A 7,399-nucleotide genomic window follows, 5' to 3' on the forward strand; every position below is an offset into this window, starting at 1 on the left:
TGGACCACAACAAACTGTGGAAAATTCTTGGAGATGAGAATACCAGACCACCTGACCTGCCTCCTGAGAAATCTGTATGCAGGACAAGAAACAACAGTTAGAACTGGACATGGAACAACAGACTGGTTCTAAATCAGGAAAGGAGTACATCAAGGCTGTATATTGTCACCCTGCTTACTTAACTTCTATGCAGAGTACATCATGAGAAACGCTGGGCTGGATGAAGCACAAGCTGGAATCAAGATTGCCAGGAGAAATATCAATAACCTCAGATATGCAGATGACACCACCCTTATGACAGAAAGTGAAGAACTAAAGAGCTTCTTGATGAAAGTGAATGAGGATAGTGAAAAAGTCGGCTTAAAGTTCAACATTCAGAAAACTAAGATCATGACATCCGGTCCCATCATTTCATGGCAAATAGATGGGGAAACAGTGGAAACAGTGAGACACTTTATTTTTGGGGGGCTCCAAAATCACTGCAGATGGTGACTGCAGCCACAAAATAAAAAGACACTTGCTCCTTGGAAGAAAAGCTATAACCAACCTAGACAGCATATTACAAAGCAGAGACATTACTTTGCCAACAAAGGTCCATCTAGTCAAAACTTTGGTTTTTCCAGTAGTCATGTATGGATGTGCGAGCTGGACTATAAAGAAAGCTGAGTGCCAAAGAATCGATACTTTTGAACTATGATGTTGGAGAAGACTCTTGAGAGCCCTTGGACAGCAAGGAGATCCATCCAGTCTATCCTAAAGGAAATCAGTCCTGACTATTCATTGGAAGGACTGATGCTGAAGCTGAAACTCCAATACTTTGGCCACCTCATGAAAAGAACTGACTCATTTGAAAAGATCCTGATGGTGGGAAAGATTGAAGGTGGGAGGAGAAGGGGACGACAGAGGATGAGATGGTTGGATGGCATCACCACTAAGTGGACATGAGTTTGAGTAAGCACTGGGAGTTGATGACGGACAGGGAAGACTGGCGTGCTGTAGTCCATGGGGTCACAAAGAGTCATATACAACTGAGCAACTGAACTGAACTGACTGAACTGATGACCAAACTGATCAATATTGCTTTTGTTTGACACAAAATTTGCTACTGGATCACTGAGTCGTGAACAAGCTACACCTATTTTTGTTGTTGTTCCATTGCTCAATCATGTCTGCCTCTTTGTGACCCTGTGGACTGCAGCATGCCAGGCTTCCCTGTCCTCAACCATCTCCCAGAGATTGCTCAAACTCATGTCCATTGAGTTGGTAATGCCATCCAACCATCTTGTCCTCTGTCATCCCCTTTTCCTCCTGCCTTCAATCTTTCCCAGCATCAGGGTCTTTTCCAGTGAGTCTGCTGTTTGTATTAGGTGGCCAAAATATTGGAGCTCTAGCTTCATCATCATTCCTTTCAATGAATGTTCAGGGTTTATTTCCTTTAGTATTGACTGGGAAAGAGTCAATCCCCAAATGATTGACCCCTTGCCAATCCACGGGATTCTCAAGAGTCTTCTCCAACACTTCAAAAACATCAATTCTTCCATGCTCAGCCTTCTTTACAGTCCAACTCTCATAGCCATACTTGACTACTGGAAAAACCATAGCTTTGACTATATGGACCTTTGTTGGCAAGGTAATATCTCTGCTTTTTAATATTCTGTCTAGGTTGTCCATAGCTTTTCTTCCAAGGAGTGAGTGTCTTTTAATTTTGTGGCTGCAGTCACCATCTGTGGTGATTTTGGAACCTAAGAAAATAAAGTCTCTCACTGTTTCCATTGTTTCCCCATCTATTTGCCATGAAGTGATGGGACCAGATGCCATTATCTTAGTTTTTTGATTGTTTAGTTTTAAGCCAGGTTTTCCCCTCTCCTTTTTCACTTTTGTCAAGAGGTTCTTTAGTTCCTCTTTGCTTTCTGCCATAAGGGTGGTGTCATCTGCATATCTGAGGGTAATGATATTTCTCCCGGCAATCTTGCTTCCAGCTTGTGCTTCATCCAGCCCGACATTTCACATGATGTATTCTGCATATAAGTTAAATATGCAGAGTGACAATATACAGCCTTGACACACTCCTTTCCCAATTTGGAACCAGTCCATTATTCCATGTCTGGTTCTAACTGTTGCTTCTTGACCTGCCTACAGGTCTCTCAGGAAGCAGGTAAGGTGTTCCAGTATTTCCATCTCTTTAAGAATTTTCCACAGTTTGTTGTGATCCACACAGTCAAAGGCTTTAACATAGTCATTGAAGTCGAGGCAGATGTTTCTCTGGAATTTGCTTGCTTTTTCGATGATCCAACGGATGATTGCAATTTGATCTCCGGTTCCTCTGCCTTTTCGAAATGCAGCTTATACATCTGGAATTTCTTGGTTGATGTACTGCTGAAGCGTATCTTGGAGAATTTTGAGCATTACCTTGATGAAAACTGACCTGTTTCCAAATTTGCTGTCATGTTGAGTGCAACACTTACACAGCATCATCTTTTAGGATTTGAAATAGCTCAACTGAATTCCATCCTCTCCACTAGCTTTGTTTGTAGCGATGCTTCCTAAGGCCCAGTTGACTTTGCACTCCACAGTGTCTGGCTCTAGATGAGTGATAAAACCATCATGGTTATCTGGGTCACTAAGATCTTTTTTGTATAGTTCTTCTGTGTATTCTTGCCACCTCTTCCTAATATCTTCTGCTTCTATTAGGCCCATACTGTTTTGGTCCTTTATTGTGCTCACCTTTGCATGAAATGTTCCCTTGGTATTCTAATTTTCTTGAAGAGATCTCTAGTCTCTCCCATTCTATTTTGCTCTTCTGTGTCTTTGCATTGTTCACTTAGGAAGGCTTTTGTTTGTTTGTTTTATTTTTATATGTTTCATCTTTTTTTTTCATTTATTTTTATTAGTTGGTGGCTAATAACTTTACAATATGGGATCGGGATGGGGAATACAGGAAGGCTTTCTTTTCTCTCTTTTCTATTCTTTAGAACTCTCCATTTAGTTGGGTTTATCTTTCCTTTCTCCTTTGCCTTTCACTTCTCTTCATTTCCCAGCTATTTGTAAGGCTTCTTCAGACAGCCATTTTGTCTTTTAAAATTTCTTTATCCTGGGGATTGTTTTGATCACTGCCTCATGTCCAATGTTAGGAACCTCCATCCATAGTTCTTCAGGGACTCTGTCTATCAGATCTAATCCCTTGAATCTATTTGTACTTCCATGGTATAACTGTATGTGTTTTGATTTAGGTCATACCTGAATGGCATATCTTAGTGCCCATGAGAACAAGCACTCTGAAGAGAATAACAGGTCATTCCTGTTACAGAGCTTCAGCTCATTTTTAAGGAAGGTATTTGAGATTACATGAAAATCAGATTGTCAAAACATACCAACATGTAACCGAAATCGTACCCAGTTATCAAACTTTTCTAATAATTTCAAAGATGTAGGTAACTACAAGACCCAGACAAAGCAAAGGGAGGCCTGGAGACTTCAGACACTGACTTCTGATCCATCTCACTTCAGGCCCAGACTAACCTATGAGTCTCTGAGCAATGTGCACAATTCATATCACTTACATAGAACTGTGCAGAACTCAACTTACCTCCCATTTCCTAAGGATCTGTGACCTATTAATCTATTAATCCCTAGATACAGGTTTAGGATAGGTCCTATATCTTTTCCTAAGATTTAGATTTAGGATAAAATCCTTGAAACCCTCCAAAAACATCCTATAGACAAGGACTGAACATATTTTCTAGGAAATCTGTCATTAGCTTCTTTACTAGGAAATTTGATTGTATCTCTTGCTCTCTTTCTTTCCCTGGAGTATCACCCCCAATAAAAAGAGAGTGGATAGAAGGTCTCCTGCTGGTTCTTCCCTTCCTGGCACAGGACTGTGTGTGAAATGGCCCTGTGTGGTCCTGCAGGCTGACTTTAGCTCTGCTGATCTGGGACCTGAAAGCACTGCCCTACTTATCTCCAAGTTCTGACCAGGGTTAAAGTGGGAGGTGGAAAGTCAACTTGAAGGACAGATGACTCATTATTTTACTTGTTCTTTTCACTTAGTAGCTGTCATTTTTATGTAGCACTTTTCACTATGCAGAGCATTTCTACCTGCATTATTCCAACTGAAATGCAAAACAATCCTAGAAGACAGCAAAGAAGAGAAAGGTTTATAATTGAGGAAACTGGGAATCAGTTTCAGGTAAAAAGTGGTGATTTAAGGTCTATTTGACCCACAAATTCATGCTGTATCCCCTGCATGACACTGCAGATGCTTTGAAACATAGACAGATGATTTGATCAAGGTGAGGAGAAAAATAACAGTATCTATGTTCCTCTTAAATTCAGAGCATTTTCCCCCAAATTCTACTTGCACAAAACTTTTCTAACTTTGCACAGTTATGGTAAGGGCTAAATGTCCTATGATGGAGGGCTGCTCTGGTCCCATGAATCACTTTTTTAAGAACAGTCGAGTGGGAAAAGATGGATGTGCTATCCCTGCAGCCCTCATCTACCTTCTGACAAGTGTGACATTGGTGAGGTGTATTTGATGCACTTTCTTCTCAGGCCTCTCTTTTTTCCTCTTCAACAGAGTGCTAATGATTGACTTCTGGCAGATAAATGAGAAAAGGGAAGATAAGAGGGATGGATGTAACACTGTCTTCATAATCCATCCATACATTCAAAAGATAAGATATTGTGCTGAGGCCAAACAGGGACATTTAGCATGAAATGCATTATCCATGCCATCTTCCTAGTTTAGAGTCAAGCCTGCTTGGCTCTTAATCCCAGCTCAATTGCTTCACCCTGGAAACAGGGTCCCCAGAGGCATCCATTATCAGCCTGTACTAGGACCAAGTCAATTCCAGGCAGGCATATTATCATAAGCTCTTGCCCAATGCCACCATCCAGCTTTGCATCTGGGTTGTGAAGCAGTTCTGTACTTAAACTTGAAGTCCTCTTTTCTAAATAAGTTGACAATCTTATGCAGTAGTCTGGTTACCTGCCCTTCTGCCTAGGATCCCAATCTTTGCAGGTCCTTCAGCCATGTTACTCTCCCAGGAAGATAGGAACCAGGGTTCAGTCCTATATTCATAATGTCTGGACACAAACAAACTTCTGAAAGCCTTGATAGAAATGCTGACCACATTGGCTGGATCACAATAGCCATCTACTTTCACACTGCGTTGCACCCACCACTTGGGATGTTCCCATTATTTCCTGTTGAAACCCACTTTGTGTATCACCAATTGCCATATTATTTAGTATTTGTTACCATATTATTTAAGTACTATTTTATACAGATAGGCTACATTTTTTTCCAACTTCCACAGTTAACTCTCTCCCCTAAACTGCCATCTGATCCCCAAAAGCAGATAATCCTAGCTCTGGTCTCATCCCAGTCAACTTTACCTCACTATTCTCAGAAAAAGCAAACATGCAAACAAACAAGACTCCACATCCCTAGCTGTGTAAAAGCATCCCACACAGAGGAAAATTCTTGACTGTTAGGGAACTGTTTGCCAATCTTTAGGGGGGTTAGAAACCCCACTTCATTTGTTTGGTTTTATCATACTTTTCTTCCTAAAAAGTTTTTTTTAAGCTAATTTTCAAGGTAAATATATTAAATTACTTTTGGAAAAAAAAGATTTTGTGGCAATTTTGGTTAAAAATGAAAATATCCCTCAGTATTACAAAACCAAAATAAGACTGCATTCTTGAAGTAAAATTTTAAGGCAGGGTCAAAATGCTAAGGTCTTAATAACCTTTCCTTTCCCAGGTCCCAATCAGCAGCTTCAAATTATATCTTACCCCAAGAACATTCTGACTTCTTTATCAGCCAGAATGAGAGGAGAGAAATCATCATATCACTGAGACAAGTGTTCTGAGTGGGGAGAGGTGAAGAGGAACAGGAATCATTTACAACATTTCTTGGCAGCAAGATGAAGGCACATGACAGAAAACAAAAAGTTATGACATTGTGGATACCTGCTCAATCGCTTCGTCTTTCCCAGGGAAAGAGTCAGAAAAGGATAATAAACCCTCACATGCAACAAGTAACTCTTTTTGGCCTCCAACCAATAATGCAACAACTAATTCAATCATAGAAGAATTTTTTAAATGATACACAATATTGGAGACAGTGTGGTTTTTCAATCATCTTTATACTTTGCTGTTGGGATGCATATGGGGACTTTCGGTCTGAAAAATCTTACTTTTTGTAGTAGGCCTCAAAAATATTAGAAGTTAAAATTCCTAAACTCAGTACTTCTAAGAATCTACCTACAAAAGTAGTTAGGGATGCAGGCAAAGAACATTCATAAAAGCACCATTTATGATAAAAAAAATCAATAATATTGTTAAATAAATTAAGACACATTCAAATAATGAAATGTATGTAGCCATTAAAATTATGTGTGTATGTGTGTGTTAGTCGCTTAGTTGTGTCTGACTGTAGCCCACCAGGCTCCTCTGCCATGAAATTCTCCAGGCAAGAATATCAGAGTAGGTTGCCATTTCCTTCTCCAGGGGATCTTCCTGGAGACCCTTCAATGCAGGGATTGAACCTGGGTCAATCCTGCACTGCAGGCAAATTCTTTACCATCTCAGCTACACAGTGGCAGTGTTCATAGAAAATGGTATGGAGGTTCCTTAAAAAACTAAAAATAAAATTATCATATGGTCCTATAAACCAACTCCTGGTTATAAATCTGGAGAAAACCATAATTTGAAAAGATATGTGCACCCCAGTGTTATAGCAGAACTGTTTAATAGCCAAAACATGAAAGCAATATAAGTGCCCATTGACAGAGGAATGGATAAAGTTTATATATACCATGGACTATTACTCAGACACGAAAAGAATGAAATAATGCCATTTGCAGCAACATGAGTGGACCTAGAAATGATCATATCAAGTGAAGTAAGTCAGGCAGAGAAAGACCAATACCATATGATATCACTCATATGTAGGATCTAAAATAGGACACAGGACTTTCCTGGTGGGCCAGTAATGAAGAATCTGCCTGCCAGTGCAGGGAACATAGGTGAGATCCTTGGTCTAGGAGGATTCCACATGCCATAGGGCAACTAAAGCCCAGGGGCTACAACTACTGAGCCCGGCAAGCTGTAACTACTGAAGCCGGTGTGCATAAAGCCTGCACTCTGCAAGGAGAGAAGCGTGTGCAGCACAGCTGGAGATTGGTTCTGCTCACCGCAACTAGAGAGACTCCTTGCACAGCAATGAAGACCTTAAGCCAAAATAAAGTGGAGCCAAAAATAAAATAATTAATTTTATACCAAATGTATAAGACAGAAATTCACATAAGTAAAAGAAAACAGATAAAAAAATAAAATAGGACACAAATCAACCTACCTACAAAACAGAAACAGACTTGTGGTTTCTAAGGGG

This window comes from Dama dama, chromosome 19, assembly GCF_033118175.1.
Source record: "Dama dama isolate Ldn47 chromosome 19, ASM3311817v1, whole genome shotgun sequence".
Classification (NCBI taxonomy): Eukaryota; Metazoa; Chordata; class Mammalia; order Artiodactyla; family Cervidae; genus Dama; species Dama dama.